This window comes from Spermophilus citellus (genome assembly GCF_964194105.1).
Source record: "Spermophilus citellus genome assembly, chromosome: 10".
NCBI classification, from domain to species: domain Eukaryota; kingdom Metazoa; phylum Chordata; class Mammalia; order Rodentia; family Sciuridae; genus Spermophilus; species Spermophilus citellus.
In genome coordinates this window covers 55,050,289-55,071,367 of record NC_138197.1, presented here as the reverse complement: position 1 = coordinate 55,071,367, position 21,079 = coordinate 55,050,289, and positions in this window count along the sequence as shown.

Genomic DNA, 21,079 nt, shown 5'->3' with positions numbered 1-21,079 from the left:
GACTTCAGATTGTAATGCAGACTTGCACCAGGAACTCTCCAAGGAGCTTCCAGGCCTTCAGCTGCAGACTAGGGCTGCACCATTGCTTTCTCTTGTTCTGAGGTTTTCAGTTTCTTGGACTGAGAAACTACTGGTTTTCCCAACTCTCTAGCCTGAGGACAACCATTATGAGATTATCCAGCTTCTGATTGTATAAAGTCAATCTAACAAATCTCCTCTTTTAATTATATATACATTCTATTGGTTCTGTTCCTCTGGGGAAACCTAATACAGAAGGTAATGGATACAAAGTTGGTATGCAAAGCTTAATAGTATTTTCATATATGAGTAATGAACAACTGGAAAATGAAATTAAAAGAATATCATTTACAATAGCCAAAACCATAAAAATACTTATGTATAATTTTATCTAACTATGTGCCAGGCCTTCACCCTGAAAATTATAAAATGCTGCTGAGAAAAACCAATGAGGACAAAATAAATGGAAAGATTTATTGCATAATATTTATGATTCCAAACCTTCAATATGGTGAAGATGCTGGCTCAATTCATATTGGTCTAAAGATTCAACATTATTCTTCTATATATCCAGGAGGCTTGTTTATGAAAATTTATTTTTAACTTTAAAATTAACAGTTTGAATATGTGGTATCCCCCAAAAGCTGATGTATGAGATGATGCAAGAAACTCCACAGGCAAAAAAGTTAGATTATGAGAGCTGTGACCTAGTCAATGGCTTAATCCTCTGATACGGATTAACTGTGTGATAACTGTAGGAAAGTAGGGTGTGGCTAGAGGAGGAAGGTCACTGGGGGTGTAACTTTGATGTTTATATTTTGTCCCTGGTGAGGGGAGCTCTCTCTCTGCTTCCTGATTGCCATGCCATGAGATTCCTTCCTCCTCCACACCCTTCCACCATGATGCTCTGCTTCACCGGAGGCCCAGCGCAACGAACTGGTTTTCTATGTCACAAGACCTCTGAAACTATGAAACCCAAATAAAATTTTCCTCCCTTATATTGTTCTTGTCAGGTCTTTTGGTCACAATGGCAAAAAGCTGACTAGAGCAGAAAAGTTTGAGAAATTCAAAGGACCTTAAATAGGCAAAGTGTTATGAAGAAAAAGTCAGTAAACCTTATGATTTTGATTTTAAAAGTTACCATAAAGTAACCAATACAGTGTGATTTTTTTGGCACATGATAGACATACAGAGCAACTCAGTGGAATAGAGAGTTCAGAAGGAGACTCACACATGACTTGTCAATTGATATATCAAGATCATTTCCCGAGGAAAGGATAGATTTGTCCACAAAGAGCATTGGGAGAACTGGATATCCTTATAAGGGAAGAAAAATCAAGCTCAACTTTTTCCTCACATCATACCCAGAAATTCATTCTCAAAGGATCATAAGCATAAATGTAAAAGTAAAATCTATGCAACTTTTAGAAAAAAAATAACGTCTCTGTGACCTTTAGGTAGGGGTTTATTGAACAGGACAAAGCATTGACTATAAAAGGAAATGGTGATGAACTATACTTCATCACACAGAAAAGAAAAAGAAAAAGAAAAAATTCAGACTGGAAGAAAATACTCACTGTTCATATATCTGACTTAGGAGCTGCATTCAGAATTTATGAAGGAAGCTTACAATGTAATAATAAGCCAAACAACCATCTTAAAAAAATGGATATAAGATTTTAATGGGGGCTGGGGATGTAGCTCAAGCGGTAGCGCGCTCGCCTGGCATGCGTGCAGCCTGGGTTCGATCCTCAGCACCACATACCAACAAAGATGTTGTGTCTGCTGAAAACTAAAAAATAAATATTAAAATTCTCTCTCTCTCTCTCTCTCTCTCTCTCTTTCTTTAAAAAAAGATTTAAATGGGATTTTCATAAAATTGGATCATAAATGGCCAATGAGCACACAAAAGATGACATAATAAGTCACCAAGGAAACACAAATTGAGACCTCATGAGAACACATTTCACTTCTACAATGGTCAAAATTAAAGACTCACAATACCAAGAGTGAGACAACTGGAACTCTGACACACTACCAGTAAAGTGTCAAATAATATAACTCTCTGAAAAATAATTAGTAGTCTCTAATAACTTAAACACACAGCTTAAGACCCTGCTGTGCCACTCCTTAAGTATTTATCAGAGATAAATGAAAACAGATGTTCACAAAAAGATTTGTTCATGAATGTTTACAGAAGATTTATTCCTAATATCCAATATGGAGACAACCCACATGACTATCCACAAATGAGTGTATGAACAAATTATGTCATATCCATACAATAAAATGGAGCTCAGCAATAAAAAAGCTACAGATTTCTGATACACTCAACAACATGGATTAATTCTAAAGACATAATGCTGAAAGTCTGTATGAATTTCTAGAACAGTCAAACCTAATTTGGAGCCAGGAAGAACAAATCAGTGGTTGCTCTCCAAGAGGAGGTTGAGAATGACTGTGTAGGACCAGGGAGTTTTTGAGGGAAAGGAAGATGAAATCATCTGTCAAAATGGATCTGAATGAGCACTTAAAATGTGTGTATTTTATTTTATGTAAATTATATTCAACAAAGATGATTCAAAAAGTAAAAAAAAATCAGGATATACATGCAGATATTCTTAAATAGAATTAATGTTATGAGAAGCTCTGTTTCTTGTATAGTTGTAGATGATATACTTAAAAATTAGAGGTATAATTCTTCTAGTCAATGGTGTGAGCTATATTTGAATTCACTTCCTAAAATACGAACCTCTTGTAAATAACCAGCCGCTTTTCAGTCTACTAAATCAAATCTTTGAAACCTATTAGTTTGTACACACTAGTTTATTTTGAATAGCTTCAGAAGTTATTAAATACTGTTCATCTCATCTCTTTTTTTCTTCTTCTCGTAATTCTAATAAAATGAAAGTGTAAAAAAATGTTATATTGGCTGATTTCAATCTGATGAAAGCATTTGAAAGCCATAAGGTGAATGAGAAACTTCTAGTTCTGTTTTCAGAATGAATCAGCTGAAACCAGTTAATCTTTATTTTCCACTGGAGGAACACTTGCCTTTGATTAAACGTTTTATACACAATAGATGAGTGATGGATCCCAGAGATGTTCAGAATGAGATGAAGTGGTGCCTTTTGCTTTGAATTTTTAGTTATTCTTTACTAGTTTTTCTTTTGCATTGTGCCAGTTTGTTGGAGAATGACAATTTTGCTTCATATTTGTAAACCTTTTAGAACAACTTACGGTGAAAATTTTTCAGAGGAGTTTGATTAGGGCATGAGTTTGTGTTTAGTTTAAAATATGATTACTGTCATTAATAATATTTTTTAGGAGACATGGCATGATTTGAATTTTTCTTGCATAAATTCATTTTGCTGAATTAAATATGCACTCTGCAAAGCCCTGTGTTGGGATGGCAGGGAAATACAGACAAGAAAGGCATAGTCCTTACATACTTAGAAAACCCAGTGACTTTCTTCATTTGAGTATTAATTTACACATGGTTTTGTGATTGGAAATAAAGTATTATTGTGTTAATACATCAATGAGAAAATGAAATTGGTTGCCAATAAAATGGAAACATTAGATTAATCAAGCCTCTGTGAAAGTGAAAGCAATATAAAGCTATCTAGTCTTTAAATGCTAAATAAGAGGAGTCAGGCATTGGTGTGTGAATTAGAATGAGGCATGGACCTTTGTGGGCCCATGAATTGTTGGGAGGGGGAGCTTTTGTACATCAGAGCCAAGGACAGGCGCAGGCTCCAGCAACGGCACATGGATGGGATTTCTGATCCTATTTGTCATTTTAGCTGGGCTCCCTTGGACTCCCTCCCTGTAGTGGTCTGACCTCAGCGTGTCAGCAGAATTAACAAGGAACATGTTAAAGACCAAGTTAACATATGATCTCTCTGGATAATTCTGTTACATTTCCTTTGTCTTCCAGGAAGGAGATTGACAGACATTAGATGGATTGTCCTATATCTGTACTTGTTCAGGTTGGATTCCTTCACTCCTAAGCTGAGGAAGGCAGTCTTTCTATCTCCATGTTTGGCCCCAGGAAGCACAGAGCATAGGAGTTCTGGTAAATTTACAGAGCCACTGTAACCATTTTACTGAGTCACTTGAGACAGGAAGGTCAAATGGCTTGCCCAGTTTTTTGGCTTGTCTGTAGCTGGCCAGGCCAGGATGCAGGGTCTGTCTGCTTCCCTGGGTCGTGTGGGTTCACCATATCTAGCTGACTTTGTAGTAAGGAGACTTTTTTTGACAGCTTAGAATGAGAACATCATTAGGGAACACTCTGGCAACAGAGGCCCATAAGCATCAGAAATCTTCCCAGTCACTAAAGGGTTGGCACAGGGAAAATGTCCTGATTAAAGCATGTTAGAATCAGAACAGCCACCATCAGGAAGTCCAGCCAATGAGCAGTGGGGTCTAGTTTTTATTAGGGGCTATAAAGAGGCACATCAGTACCCAGAATAAAGGCTGGTGCTTGTAGAGGTCAGCTGGGCCTGAATGACACCCTGTGTCTGACACTTGCTTACTATGTGATTCTGGGCTGTGGGAACACCTCTGTTTCTCATACTGGAGAATGAAGATGATGTTAACAATAGGAAAGTTCACGTGGGGTCTTCAAAATATGATTGCTACTATTATTTATATCCTGAGTAATACAGTAACCCCAAGACAACGTCTGGATGAAAAAGCAAACAACCAAGAACAAACAAAATCCCTATTTTTATAAGGACAGAAAAGAAATTTGGGGCTTCATCATGCACTGTTTCCCCAGAAACTTCCTCTAGGCAGTGAGCTACCGCAATTATTGCTTGTCTCAGAGGGTCACTGTCCTTCATTGCCAGGTGTTTCTCATTTTGCCTTTGGTTTTGTTTATTTTTGTCTGTGTATTTTTACTTAGTGTCTTTCCCTGTCTGTAGCCAGTGTACTGTTCACTCTACAACCAGACCACCTAAGGGCAGGGTAGGTGGTCTGAGTCGACAAGTTCATTCTCAGGGATGCACTGTGGATGTGGATCAACTTAAACTGTACTGTTTTTTTTTAATTGAAACATGATTTTTACATTGCAAATATCCTATGCTTTGGTTGAATTGATTAAAAATATAAAATTATCAGCAAAAATGCATATATATTAAATAATAAGGCAGACCATAATTTCTAGTATTTAAAGCAACTTTCCAGCTTAAACTTCATTTATGTTTCTTAAATATAGAGACCCAGGTTTTTAGAGATATTAGAAGGCTTCAGAATTTATATAATCAAAAGAAGCACTTATTTCACTTCTGTATAAGCCATGATTATGATATACGCAATGCTTCTATAAGGCACAAAAATCAAACTTTAGTATCCTCTAATGAATAATTTTTTATGCATGTTTTGAATACACTGTGCTAGGGTCAATATAGTTCTTATCTTTACTATAAAATCTTAGATATGGCTTTCTCCCAAGAGATTTCTATGTGACTTAAATTCAAAATAAAAAAAAAAAAAACAAGACAAACTACACACGGAATATTTTAGAAGTAAAGACTTTAAAAAAATCTGCAGGCTGTTTTCAACATAGCAAAGACCTTTGTCCTCAAGGTAAAAATAATCAGTTCCAATTGCAGATCTCCACAGTTCTTTCTACACACTGCTGTCTCCTCTCTGTTCCCTTTGATCTCCACCCACTAATGTCTCCTGGAACTCCCAGCAAAAGTCCCATCAGGGACAGCAGGGCTCCATTTTGCTACCTTCTCCCTGCACCGTTTCCTGGAATCTTTCTAGGCAGTGAGCTACTGCAATCATTGCCTGTCTCATAGGGTCACTCTCTTTCATTGCCTGGTATTTTTCATTTTGATTTTGTTTTAGGTAGAAAAAGTGAATTTAAAGGTATTTGGCAAGACTATGCATGGAATGACTTATTTCCTATTTTCAGCAGTGATAGAATTACTCACCAAATTGTAAACACAAATTTGGAATAAAAAGAAAGAGTTAGTGTTGAGAGTGTGGACCTAAGAACCAGCCTGCACAGATTCCAGTCTCAGTCCATAAATATAAAGCCACTTTGGGAGCAGGAGCGAAGGATGTAACCTGCTGTTTGGATGAGTTTTCTTTGGGGTAAGAAAAAGATTTCTTTTGGTTTACACCACCACTATTGACACCCTTTAAATTTTGCTGTGTTTTGTTAGAGCCACCTCCTGTGCTGAAGAGCTATGGCCACTACTGAGAGGTGATGTCTGTGAGGAGGAGCTGTGCTCTGCAGGAAGCTGAGGCTGCAAAATATCATCTTTTGGAGACCCTGTGTGAACAGCATGTGAAAGCTATGTATTTAAATTTTAAAAAAACTCTTTATTTTGAAATTATTTTAGACTTAGAGAGAAATTGCAAAGATTATACTTACTATGAAGTTAACCTAGGTGCAACTGCAATACTACCCACTAATCTACAGATCTTATTCAAAATTTGCTGGTGCTCCCAGTAATGCCCTCTTTTTCTGGTCTAGAATCCCACATAAAAATGCATCCATCTTAAGTGTTACATTTCAATCAATGAGCCCTGGCAAAATCACACACCAAAACTACTATCAAAATCAATATACGCAGCATTTTTGCCACCCCCAAAGGAGCCCTTACATTTCAGCACTCCAAAGTTTGTCACGTATCTTCCTACTGAGTCTTTCCACCCACTCTCAACTTCTACAACCACTGATCTGCTTCCTACCACTATAGATGAGATCTCTCTTTTTCAGAATCACAGGGTGTACAATCTTTGCATCTGGTTTCTTTTGTTTAGCATAGTTACTTAGAAATTCATTCATGTTGCATCAGTAGTGTTTTTATTTAAATTTCTGAATAGAACTTCATTGTATGAAAATATATCACAACCTGTTTGTTCACCTGTTGATTAATTTCAGGTTTGAGGTATCCAGAGGAGGATCATCCCTGCCTTTCTACTTATTCTTCTTCCAAGTAGGATTTTTGGCTATTGAATGTGAATATAAGAAACAGTGGTGGAGTGGGAATTGGAATGCTATCACATATCCCTGGTTGGGGATCCTCCATGGAAAGTTGCACTGGTGAAATTGATTCGGGCTTAAGTGAGGTTTACTCTTTCCCCTGCTTTAAGTCTAACATGTCTGGGACTAAAGAATCAGCTAAGGCTTAAATTATTCATTTCATTTTAAGCATGAAATATGAATAGAGAGAGAGCTACTGTTGAGAGGGTGGGTGCAGGAACCAGACTGCAAAGGTTCAAGTCTCAGTTCTGCTAGATACTGGAAATGTCAACCTGGACAAATTGATTGGCTTTTCTGTGCCTCGGTTTTCCTTCTATAATGTGGGGTTAACAATAGCATCTATTTCCTAAGGTTGTTATCAGGATTTAAAAATTTACTACATACATTCAGAACAGTGTCTCATGCTGATGTGTATTCACTGCTTTTTAGCTATTGTTATAGAAATATTCATGATGTGCATGTTTTTCAAGCATCCTGAATTTTCCTCCAGATCAGAGATTCCCAAATATACTTTCTGTGTCTCTTTAGGTCCACCACTGGACTGGGACAGAATTATACCTAATACTTTTCAAATGAAATATTGGTATCTGGATTGTTCATTGTTTTCATAGCAATGAAATCGTAGCCATCCTTTTGTTGATATACCACATTGAGCAGCAATACTCTATTATTCTTAGTTATCATTCTTTCTAATGTATCATTAATGCATGTGTATTTCTGGGAATAGTATGTGAAGTTTAAGTATTGTCCTGGGAGGATGAAGGCAAAGTTTGCTGGCAGTATTGGGAGAGGTAGCAGAGAATCAGTGCTTAAGAGCAAGAGTTCTGCTCAGTATGACCTACATTTAAATCTGACTCTACTACACAGTTACCAGTTTTGTGACACTGGGTAAGTTATTGATCATTCAATGCCTCAATTTCCCTTCTGAAATATATCAAAAATAATAGTATCTACATCACAGAGTTATACTGATGATTCATATATTAATATAAGTGAAGCACCTAGAAAATTCCCCTATACAATGTAAGCATTCAATAAATGTTATTATTATTGTTACTATAAGGTGATATGTCCCCAATTTTCCAACACAGTCTCAATAGCTAGTATTCTGCTTCTGGTTTGATCATACTATACTATGTTGGCCCCTGTATCCCAATTAGAACTCAGAAAATATGAGCAGCAACATTGGCTGTTTTTAATCTCAGTGCTAAGTTTTCTTACACACCTAAAAATAGCAATAATATTATTCGCATGAATTTCTTGGAGTTTCTGGTATGCAATAAGTTTAGACAGATGCAGATAGAAGGAAAAAACACACTAAATTCTATATTCTTATGATCATGCAGCTAAGAGAACATCAAACTTCAGCAGATTCAAATTCTGGTTTATTTTTCCTTGCCTCTGGCTGCTTTACCTCTGTGAGCCTCATCTGAAGCATGCAGACAGTGCTTGCTGTCCTGCCACCTTCACAAAGAACTCTTAAGGATAAAATAAGAAAATGCACAGAAAAGATCTGTACCCTACAAAATGATATATAAATATCTAATATTATATTTATATAAGTGATTCATAATCTGGCAAATTAAATATTAAATACATAATTCTCATTATAAGAAATTAGTGACCAATTAATATTAATTAAAATGTGTTGAGAAAACACTTAACACTTAAGTCATATTGATATATACGTATAACATGTTTTTCTCATTTATCCTGTCCCATGATAAAGGGAGTCTCTACTTCTTCTAGAACCTCAATAATTCTAAAAGCTCCTCTGATTATATCTCAGATGTTTTCTCATCTGAGTACTATTATTCACCTCTTAATTTGGGTCGTGTCACTGAAGTTGCCCTCTGGTCCTTGGAGTTACTGTGGCATCCCTTTTTCTATACCATGGTGATCCTCTCTGTTGTGGACCCCAGAGTGGGACTGTATAAATATTATGTGCTGCCCATGCCTTTCTGGTTGGAATCCAGTCATGTCATCTGCCTCCCTGAAATCCTTCCACGGATCCGCACTGCCCTCAGAATAAAGGTCTGACTCCTCCACAGGCCTCAAAAGTCCAGCTTCTTCTGGTCCCTCCTTATTTCTCAACAGTATGCCACTAGTGGAAGCTCCCGCCATTGTTGGATTTCTTTCAGTTCCTCCCACATGCTTTGCCTTCTTTTAGGACTAGGCTTTTGTATATTCTATTTCTGAGTTGTCTTCTGATCCTCTTGTGAAATCTTCATCATCCTTAATGTACCTGCTTCAGTGACTCTTACTGGATATCTGTCCCTAATACATCTCAGCTTCTGCTTGCAGCTTCTCTCTGCCTGGAATGGAGATCTACATCCTTGGGGCTGATTGACTGGTCTGTCTAGGAAACCACAGTGTGATGAACTGGTCTAGGGCTCATCCTCTCAGCAGTGTGAACCCTTGTTCTATGGCCAGCTGGATTTTTGTTTGTTTGTTTGTTTAAAATTACTGAATCAGCCTGTCCTGCATGGTCTTCTGTTTTACTTTGCAGTATCCAATACATACATTTATTTTTTTAAAACTTTGTTTGTCACAGAGTCTTCAGGACTGCAGACTGCCTCAGTTCATTCTTTATTTCACAGCCATGTTTTGTGTACTGACTGTGTCAGGGACTATATAATGTGGTTCTTCTTTAGAAAAAACCAATGATCATTGTATTATGGATACAGAAAGGCCATTGAAGAAAAGATGTGATGTTGAAAACATGCTGGATAAACTGGTTTTTATTTCACTTTTATAGGGTACAGATTAGTGGGTGACTCTGGATTTGGGTTTATGGTCTAACTTTGCCACTTTCCATCTCCTGGATCAGAACCTTCCTGAGGGTGGTCTGAGATGGCAAGAGTCTCCAACTTGGAGGGCTGTTGTGAGAATTATATGAGACAAAACACTTGATATGGTTCACACAGGGTCTAATACATATGAAATGCACTAAATGGCAGATGTTGTTCTTACATTGAAAATTCCCTGAGACTATTAATGACATAAGTATCTGATATCACCAAAACTAATTAAATCTGTTAACTGTGGAGAGAATAGAAATTTCTACTCTGGCTTCTCTCACTAATGGTATGATGTGTTGAGAGAAGTGCTGAAATGACCATAAAGAATATAATCAAGCTTGAGACTGGGGCTGTGGCTCAGTGGTAGAGTGCTTGCCTAGCATGTGTGAGGCATAGGGTTCGATTCTCAGCACTGCATATAAATAAATAAAATAAAGGTCCATGGACAACTAAAAAATATTTTTTAAAAAAGAATATAATCGAGTTTGATATTTGATACTTTGGCACAAAATGACTGTGACTTCATATGTAAGACTATAGGAGCTTTATTGATCCCTTTTATTTACAATATTCTAGAACTTCGACTGTTTTTTCTTTAATGATTTTTAAACTGATTTAGAGAACTGAAATGATATTACCATATGCCCCCCATATCCCTTATCTCTATATTCCCTTCTATGATAACAGGAGATATTTTCTTGTGCACTACACATTCTTTGTAATTTACATGCCAGGACGAGAGTTTAACATTTCAGAAAAAAAGTTTCACTGTAGTCATGGAACGGGATATTGAAAGTTAACTTGGACCTAGAAGGAGACATTTGTAAGTTCCTTCTTTGACTGGTTGGATATCTTCCTCCCTTCAGAATCTGCTTTTGAATATCAAAGAGACATCGAACATTGTTCTGTTCCTCTGTTGAATGCCATAGGTTATCAAGGTTTAGATGAGGCACTTTATTTCTTCAAGGTTGTGTATCCAGAGAAAACCCATAGACCCTCATACTCTCTTTATTGTTCTTGTTAAGCTATAGTCTCTCCTAATGTGAGCTGCATCTTTGCTACCTTGTCCAGCTGAGAAATCTTTTTTCCTATTTACCAAAAGAAAATAGAGTTTTGGAATGTCTTTTTTTTCCCTAAAAGCTTTTAATTCCAATTCTTGTTTATTAGAAGGTATAACTATATTCTTCTCCTTTCTTGCCTTCTTTTAGAAAAACATTAATATGATTAGCATTTGTATGATTAATGTTTTATAAGAAATGTATATAAAGCTCTTTGCAATTTAAAGTGTAATGTAAAATACTTATAACTCTTTCAAATGAGATGTAGGTCACCAGAGCTAATATTTAGTCAAAAATTATGAAGTATTTATATGTGCTGTCATGGACTTAAGACTCTATTAGAATATTTTCATTTGAAATAAAAGGAATTAAACAAATCATCCAAGTGATTCCTCCAGGTGTTTGTATCCCAGATTGTGAGCATTCTTTCTTTTCACCATGGTTTAGCACTGGTTGGTAAGAAAAAGAACAGAGAAAGGGAGAGAAGGTAGGGTACATGTGAGGAGAGGAAAGAGAGTTGTAGTTGGAGGAATAATAAAGGTATTTTAAGTACATTTTTAACATTTTTACTTGTTCTAATTAGTTATACATAAGAGTAGAATGCATTTTGACACCTCATACATAAATGGAGTAAAACTTCTCATTTTTCTAGTTGTACCTGGTATAGAGCTACACAGGTCATGTCATCATATATGTATATAGGGTAATGATGTCTGATTCATTCTACTATCCTTCATACTCATACCCCTTCCCCTACTCATTCCCCTCTGTCAAATTCAAAGTACCTCTACTCTTCCCTAGCATACCACCCCCCCTTATTGTGAATTAGCAGAGAAAATATTCTGCCTTTGGTTTTGGGGGGTTGGCATATTTCACTTAGCATGATATCCTCCAACTCTATTAATTTACCTGAAAATGCCATCATTTTGTATTTCCTTAAGGCTGAATAATTTTCTACTGTGTATATATACCAAATTTTCTTTATCCATTCATCTGTTGAATGGTACCTAGGTTGGTTCCATAGTTTAGCTATTGTAAATTGAGCTGATATAAACATTGATGTGGCTGTGTCACTTTAGTATGGTGATTTTAAGTCCTTTGGGTGTAAACTGAGGAGTGGGATAACTGGAACAAATGGTGGTTTCATTCCAAGTTTTCTGAGGAATCCCGATACTATTTTCCTAGAGGTTGCATGAATTTCCAGTCCCATCAGCAATGTATGAGTATTCTTGCCAACATTTATTGTTGCTTGTATTCTTAATAATTGCCATTATGACTGGAGTGAGATGGAATCTCAGTGTAGTTTTAATTTGCATTTCTCTAATTTCTAGAGATGTTGAACATTTTTTCATGTGTTTATTGATTGATTATATATTGATTGTGGGAAGCCATTCTCGCACGTGATTGGGCACCTCCCTGATTGGGTGTGAGGCGTTCTGGCCAAACTGTGTCGGAGCTAATCCCCACCCTCTCCAGGTGTGAGAGCCTGTCCATGTGGGGGTGTGACTGACCATTGACCCTGAGGCCAATCACTGACCCTGACTTGGAATGCTGGCCCCCTCCATCTTCATTGGATGGAATTTTCCCCTGAATTTCTTGTTCCCCAATAAAAGGCCACTCCCTGGCGTGCTCTCTCTATCTCCTGTTAGTCCTGAGTAAGCCTTGCTGCCCCACCGGGTGGTTCGAGGCGAGAGCTATAGGGGGGGCTGTCTCGGACCTGGTCATAGAAAAAGGTAATTGAGTCTGTGTGTTTATTTCGATCTCACTAGTTAACTTCTATGCTACGAACCTCTTGAATGAAACCAGCGTGCTGGTCACGTGGTGGAATAGATGTTGGAGATTAATGGTAAAGATTTTCTCCCATTCTGTAGGCTCTCTCTTATTGATTATTTCTTTTGCCAAAAAGAAATATTCTCAGTTTGAATCTATCCCATTTATTGATTCTTGATTTTACTTCTTGTGCTTTAGGAGTCTTGTTAAAAAAGTCAGTTCCTAGGCCAATTTGATTGGGATTCAGAATTACTTTTTCTTCTATTAGGCACAGGGTTTTTCTATCCTAGTGCCTAAGTTCTTGATCCATTTTGTGTTGAGTCTTGTGCAGAGTGATAGCTAGGGGTTTAATTTCATTTTGCTACATATGGATTTTGAATGTTCCCAGCACCATTTGTTAAAGAGGCTTTCTTTTCTCCAATGTATGTTTTTGGCACCTTGGTCTATGCATGAAATAACTATATTTATGGGGTTTGTCTCTGTGACTACTATTCTATACCATTGATCTATGTGTCTTCTTTGGTGCCGATTTCATGCTGTTTTTGTTACTATGGATCTTTGGTATAGTTTAAGGTCTGGTATTGTGATGCCTCCTGCTTCACTCTTCTTGCTAAGGATTGCTTTGGCTATTCTGAGTCTCTTATTTTTCCAAGTGAATTTTATGATTGTCTTTCCTATTTGTTCGAAGAATGCCATTGGGATTTTAAGAGGAATTGCATTAAATCTGTATGGTGCTTTTGGTAGAATGGCTATTTTGAGAAAGTTAATTCTGCTTATCCAAGAGCAAGGGAGAACTTTCCATCTTCTAGGGTCTTCTTTGATTTCTTTTTTTTAGTGTTGTATAGTTTTCATTGTAGAGGTCTTTCACCTCTTTTTTAGGTGGATTTGCAAATATATATTTTTTGACACCATTGTGAATAGGGTATTTTTCCCAATTTCTCTTTCAGTAGATTCATCACTGATGTACAGGAGCACATTTGATTTATGGGTGTTAATTTTATAACCTGCTAAATTGCTGAATTCATTTATTAATTCTAGAAGTTTTTTGGTGGAATTTTTTGGATCTTCTAAATATGAACTCATGTCATTGGCAAATAGTGATAATTTGAGTTCTTCTTTTCCCATTTGAGCTCTTTAATTTCTTTATTCTGTCTAATTGCTCAGGCTAAAGTTTCAAGGACTATGTTGAATATGTCTTGTTCGAGTTCTTAGAGGACATACTTTTAATTTTTCTCCGTTTAGAATGATGTCGGCCTTTGGTTTAGTGTATACAGCTTTTCCTATGTTGAGGTATGTTCCTACTATTCCTGGTTATTCTAGTGTTTGGGACATGAAGGGGTTCTCTATTTTTTTTTCAAATGCTTTTTCTGCATCTATTGAGGTCATTATAAGATTATTGATTTTAAGTCTGTTGGTGTAATGAATTACATTTATTGATTTCCAACCTTGCATCCCTAGGATGAATCCCACTGTATTGCTGTTCTCATTTACCAACAAGTATTTTTTTTAAATTTCACCCCTGATTTCTTCTGCTATCTATTAATCATTCAATATCATGTTATTTAGTCTCCAGATATTAGAGTAGCTTCTATTTTTTATTTCATCATTGATTTCTAATTTCATTCTATTATGATCTTACAGAATACAGGATATTATCTCCATTTTTTGTATTTCCTAAGAGTTGCTTTGTGCCTAAGGTATGATCTATTTAGGGAAGGCTATGTGTGCTGCTGAGAGGAAAGTGTATTTACTCATTGATGGATGAAATATTTCATATATGTTTGTTAAGTCTAAATTATTGATTATATTATTTAGTTCTGTAATTTTTTTGTTCAGTTTTTGTTTGGAGGGTCCGTCCAGTGGTGAGAGAGGCATGTAAAAGTCAGCCAGTATTATTGTGTTGTGGTCTATTTGTTTCTTGAAATTGAGAAGGGTTTGTTTAATGTACATAGATGCTCCATTGTTTGGGGCAGAAATATTTATAATTGTTATGTCTTATTGATGTATAATTCTTTAAAGCAATATGCAATGTCTGTCCCTGTCCCTTCTGGTTAGCTTTGGCTTGAAGTCCACTTAATCTGATATAAGGATAGAAACCCCTGCTTGTTTACATGATCTATGGGAGTGGTTTATTTTTTTCCCATCTTTTGCCTTCAGTCTGTGGATGTCTTTGCCTATGAAGTGAGTCTCGTGGGAACAGTATACTGTTGGGTCTCAATTGTTAATCTAATCTGCCAGTCTGTCTTTTAATTGATGAGTTTAGGCCATTCAACTTCAAATTCTTGAGATATGATTTGTATTCCCAGTTATTTTAGTTTATTTATAGTTTTTAACTTGAATTTTTCCTCCATCAATTGACTATAGCTTTAGAGTAGTTCTTTCCTTCACTGGTTCCCCCAACCTCTTTTTTTCATTTCATCTTCCTGAAATATTTTGTTGAGAATGTTCTGTAATGCAGGCTTTCTAGTTGTGCAGTCTTTTAACTTTTGTTTATCCTGAAAGGATTTTATTTAATCTTCAAATATGAAACTTAATTTTGCTTGATATAAAATTCTTGGTTGTCATCCATTTTCTTTCAGATCTTGGTATATGTTATTCTAGGACCTACTAGCTTTGACGGTCTGGGTTGAGATCTGAATTAGTTTCTTCTAAATGTAATCTGTTATGTTTCTCTTGCATCCTTTAAAAATCTATCTTTATACTCTGTTAGGCATTTTCATTATAATGTGTTTTAGTGTGAGTCTGTTGTAATTCTATAAATTTGGGTCCTGTAAGCCTCTTGTATTTTATTTTCTGTTTCATTCTTTAGGTTTGGTAAATTTTCTGATATAATTTTATTGAAGAAATTGTGCATTCCCTTGGTTTGTATCTCCACTCCTTCACCTATTCTGATAAATCTTAAATTTGGTCTTTTCATGTTATCCCATAATTCTTGGAAGTTCTGTTCATGGATTCTTAACATTTTCTCTCTGTATTCAAAATCATATATTTTTGTCTTCCTTGACTGAGATCCTTGAGATTCTGCTTTCCAAGTGGTCTAGTCTCTTTGTGATGCTTCCCTTTGAATTTTTAATTTAGTTTATTGATTCATTCATTTCAAAGATTCCTGCTAGGTTTGTTTTTCAGAATCTCTGCTTCTTTTTTAAAGTGCTCTTTCACTTCCTATATTTTCTCTCTGATTTCACTCCTTATACTGCCCTTTACTGTGCAGATCAGTTTAACTCTGTATATTCTAACTCCTTCTTTGACGTTTCTTCCACTATGTTGTCAATGGATTCTGTTATTGGAGCATCTTGGTTTGTTTGGGCATGATTTATTCCCTTGCTTTTTCATGTTATTTGTATGTCTATCTATCTATCAGTATGGATCTAAGGCAGTAGAGTTTCTACCCTGTGGACTTACAGTATTGCTGAAGGTTTCCATTACCTCACTGTTTATGGGGAGACAAATAATAACAACAACCAATGCAAACATTATACAGCATTAAACCAAATAGTTTCTACTATAATGTATACAGTGTAAATTACCACAATAAACAGAAATGATTAGCTCAGCTACTGCCTACTTAAAAACAGAAGGTTTGCAAAAGGGTTTAAAATTTCAAGTGGTGGACAGGGAAAGAACAGAAGTGATATAGGATGTGATGATTATGAGGGAGGAGGAGAAAAGTTAGAAGTTAAAAAAAAGAACAGTGAAAGAGAACAGTAGAAATTGGCTGTTAGCAGAAGAAATGAGAGAATCAAGAGAAATACAAAACAAAACTAAAATATACTAATAGAACATCCCAATTCACAAAAAAACTAATCCATGAAAAATAACTGGCTTCAAAAATTCTAGAAATAAGAATAAAGAAAGAAATATGAATACGTATATTGTCCATGTACAATTAAGTTCACAATTAAACAGAGAAAAAGAATTTTTAGAAAGATGAAAAGTTAAAGATTTCTTTCTGTTGGAGTTTAAGAGATTCTCAATTTCTCTTCTAAACAGTTTTAGGTGAGGGTCTTCGAGATTGTTGGAATGAGTGAGGTAATCCCATAGGTGGTGTTCCTGGAGGCAGGGTTTAGGCTTAGGTGGGCTTCAGGCTTTTCCTTAATGCCAACTAGTCTGGAGATTTTAAATCAGTGTACCTCCAGTGCCCAGTACTTGCTGGTCCACACTTTTAGACTGTATGCCAGCTATTTTCCCTGGGTTCCACTCATGTGTTGGGGCAGCCAATTTTTAGTCACTTCTAGGTCCCCTCCCCCCATTTCCTGATCTCTGATTCAGTCTCCAGACACTCTCTCCTGTCCTCGACCTTCCAAGTTCCCAGCCAGATGTGTCTTTCCAAACTGGTCCTGCAAACAGGCAGCCCAATTGAAGGGAGAGGGGTAAAGCTAGGTGGGTTTCCACAACCAGATGTTTCCTGTGTAAACTTCTCTCCAGGCTTGATTTTCTCCTGGTCACTTAAGCACACTCTATAGCATACAGTGTGTGTTAACTGGGTCTGTATTTCAGGCCAAATTTGGGTTTGCCAGGAATCAGCTCCCTCAGCTGCTGGCCCCTGATCTGTGGCTGCTGAATAGCTTCTTCTTTTGTATTCTGCATGCCCCTGGAGAGATGTCAACTTCTTTCCCCACACACGGATATTGTGCAGCACTTCTTTCAGGTTTGTTGGGCATGCAAGGAACCTGAACCTAAATGCTCTCTAAATGCTCCATACCCAAATGTGTCTTAGTCCTCCCCAAAGTGTGGGTTCCTGTAATTCCCTTATCCCCCGACTCTACTCACAGAGGGATGGCTCTGGCTTGTGCTTCCAGCCCAGATGCAGCAGTGGCTATGCCACTGAGGACTTTCCCTTTATTTTGTCGTATCCAACCTCCTGAGTCCCCAATCTGCTCTGAATGTCCAGTTTTAAATTTCAGTGAAGTCCTCCCCTTTTTTGGTTACTCACCTTTTGGAGAAACTGCCTGTCTGCTTTCTTGGTTTTGTGCCACAGAGCATCCAGGAAAGCAACCTCTTCTATTCCACCACCTTAAAAACCCTCTTTAAGTTCATTTCAGTTCAGTAAACATTTATTGACCATCTGGCTGTATGTAAAGCGTATACTAGTCACTTTGTGGTAAAATGAATAAGGAATGACTTTGATCTTCAGGAGGTCACAAACATGAGAGAGAAAGATAAATGGATTTCTGAATACTCTGAGGCTGCGTGTGGCAAGGGCTCTTATGTAGACACTAAGGAGGAGTTAAAATCAAAAGCTCCCCTGTGAGGCCGACTTGGCCAAGTCAAGCCTTGCTCTTTACATTTTGTGCAACACTGGGAAAGGGACTAAAGATCCAGTTCTTCTCTATAAATGGAAGTAATGATATCTACCTACAAGGATCACTGTGAGGATTATATGTAGACAATTATATCATCATATGGAATTGCACAGTTATGTGCATAAATAGATGTATGCATTGACAGAATGTTGGATATAGAGTAAAAGTCACAGATGGTAACTAAGTTGTATGGAGTTCAGGAAAGGAAGAGATTAAGTCCCATTGGGTGATTGTGGGCACCCTGTTGGAGAAAGTGGGATTTCATATTGGTTTTTCTTAAAGAACAAACAGATATCTGAGATGGCCATGGAAGGGAAAGGCATTCTCTTGAGAAAAGGACATGTGGTCTGAGGTTGCTGAGCACAGATGGGGAGGATCTATGTGTGGGGGAGGGTGGGGTGGGGATTGAGGCATGTCTGAGGCAGGAGATTGCATAGATACACAGACCATTGTCAGATTATGGAGGCTATGAATGCCAGGCCAAGAAATTTGGACTTTAGTAAGAGGTACAGGGATGGGTGGTGCAAAAAACAGAGACTGACTTAGTCAACTCAGCCCCTGGAATTAAATTAGCAAAGACAAATGGGAGTCTTGAAACAGAGATAATTTCTTTGGCCACTAATTTTTCCATCATACTAGTGTTCATTGCTGTGGGAAGCTGACTTTAATTAAGAGGAAATTATTTGGTTATTTTAGATTTATTTCTTGAGAAAAGGAATTTATCATGAAGCAAACATTACCAAACAAGAGAGAATCTCATACAGGAAACTTATTGACATAGCAATCCCAATAAGCTTTCAGGTAGGCAGAATAAGAAACTTAACTAAATTGAATATTTTAAAAGAAATCCTTAGGCATGAAGTCTGTTGTTGTATTACTTTTTTCCCCCCATGGCTGTGATCAACATACTCAAGAAGAACATCTTACAGGAGGAAAGATGTCTTTTGGCTCAGTTTCAGAGAATTCAGTCTACGGATGGTTGGCTTTAGGGCAGGAACATCATGGCAAGAGGGCAGAGGAAGAAAGCTGGTCAGCTTGTAGCAACCAGGAGGAAGAGGGAGAGAGGCAAAAACGGGCCAGTGGCAGACACAGTCTCCAAAGCCCACCCGAGTTACTTCCTTCACCATGCCCCACCTCCTACATTTACCCCTCAGTAAAAATTATTAATTCATGGGCTGGGATTGTGGCTCAGCGGTAGAGCACTCCCCTCCCATGGGCGGGACCCATGTTCAATTCTCAGCACCACATAAAAACAAAGGCATTGTGTTGTGTCCAGCTACATCTAAAAAATATATAAATATTTTTAAAAATTTATTAATTCATTAAAGAATGACTCCACCAATGAGATCAGAGTTCTCATAATTGAAAGTTTTAACAGCTGAACATTAGTGTATTTTCTAACACGTGAGGTTTTTGGGGAACATTCCAAATTCAAGCCATAAAAAGGAGACTCTCCTTTCTTTTTATTCACCATATTAAAGAAACAAGCAAAAGAAGAAATTGAGAAAATAACCTCTCAAGGGCATTTTTCCATGCAACTGCATCCTTCCCAAGTGCCTCTTTGCACAGTAATTCTCTCTCCATTCCTGCTTTTGTTTATTTTAATCCTGTAAAACAAATTTTAGAAGGACCAAGAGTTTGGTCCTTGTGGTGTTAAGCTGAGAAAGTCACTTAGGAGAGTTAGGGCCGAGAGAAAAAAAAAGGTACTTAATAGAGCTGTAGCAATTTAGAAAAATAGATAATATTGAGACTAAGATCAAAGCTAGACTTTTACCTTAAAGAAGAAAATCCAGATGCAAATCCATGCAAAATGTTACATTTTTAGAGGCTGGGATAGTACCTGTACCTATTTGGGGAGAGCTAGAAGTATCTCTGGGCTTTCTTCTTGCTAACCCATTGTTGGGAGCTAACAGAGAAGAGAGGGAGATGAATCATAAATATGGTGCTTGGGGATGAATTAAGTCCAGAACTTGCTAAAATGGACTCAGTTTAGTGCTTCTTGGATATTTTCTCATTTTTTCCATTCCTTAAATACTCAAGTAATCAGCTTCCTAGGCATGTGCCTCTACTATCAGGATTGATATGATCACAGGACTTGATATCAGGAGTGAGAGGAAGTAGGAATGGGAAAAGATGATACAAGTTCTGAGCAAGTTGGTATATCATCATTAAATAAAAGAGAGGTAGTTAAATACTATTTCTCTGAAAACCCCCTTTATTTTCCCAAAATCTTTGCCAAGGAAAAAATGGGAGCAAACTTGGGCCAGAATATCCAGATACATATTATCTTGAAGGACACTAACTTTCTCTTGTATATCCTGGGAACAAGTACAAGTGTTATAGTTTGGATATGAGCTATCCCCCAAAAAGCTCATGTGACAGTACAGGAATGTCAGACAGGAATGACAGTACAGAAGTGAAATGATTAAATTATGAGAACTGTAACCTAAGTAGTGGATTAATCCCTCTGATGGATGTATTAGTCAGCCTTTTCATTGCTGTGAACAAAAGACCAGACAAAGAACAATTTTGGAGGAGAAAAAGTATCGGGGGTTCACAGGTTCAGAGGTCTCAGTCCATAGAAGGTCAACTCCATTTGGGGGGCTTGAAATGAGACAGAACATCATGGCCAAAGGGTGGTAGAGAAAAGCAGCTGGGAACAAGGCACCAGGAAGAAGAGAGGGAGAGAGAGGAAGAGAGAAAGACAGAGAGAGAGGGAAAGAGAGAGAAAGAGGGAGAGAGAGGGAGAGGGAGAGAAAAAGAGAGAGAGAGAGAGAGAGATTGATTTCCCCTAAACACAGACAAAAATACATACCCCAAAGACTTGCCCCCAGAAACCCACTTCCTCCAGCCACACCCTACCTGCCAACAGTTACACCCAGTTAATTCCTGTCAGTGGGTTAATGCACTGATTAGGTTAAAACTCTCATAACCCAATCATTTCACATCTGAACTTTCATGCATTGCCTCACACATGAGCGTTGGAGGGACAGTTAATATCTAAAACATAACATTCTGCCCCTGGTTCCTAAAACCATATGCACAGCTCACAGTGCAAAATACATTTAGTTTATTTTCAAGAATTCCCCATAGTCTCATCAGTTTCAGGATTTCCCATATAAG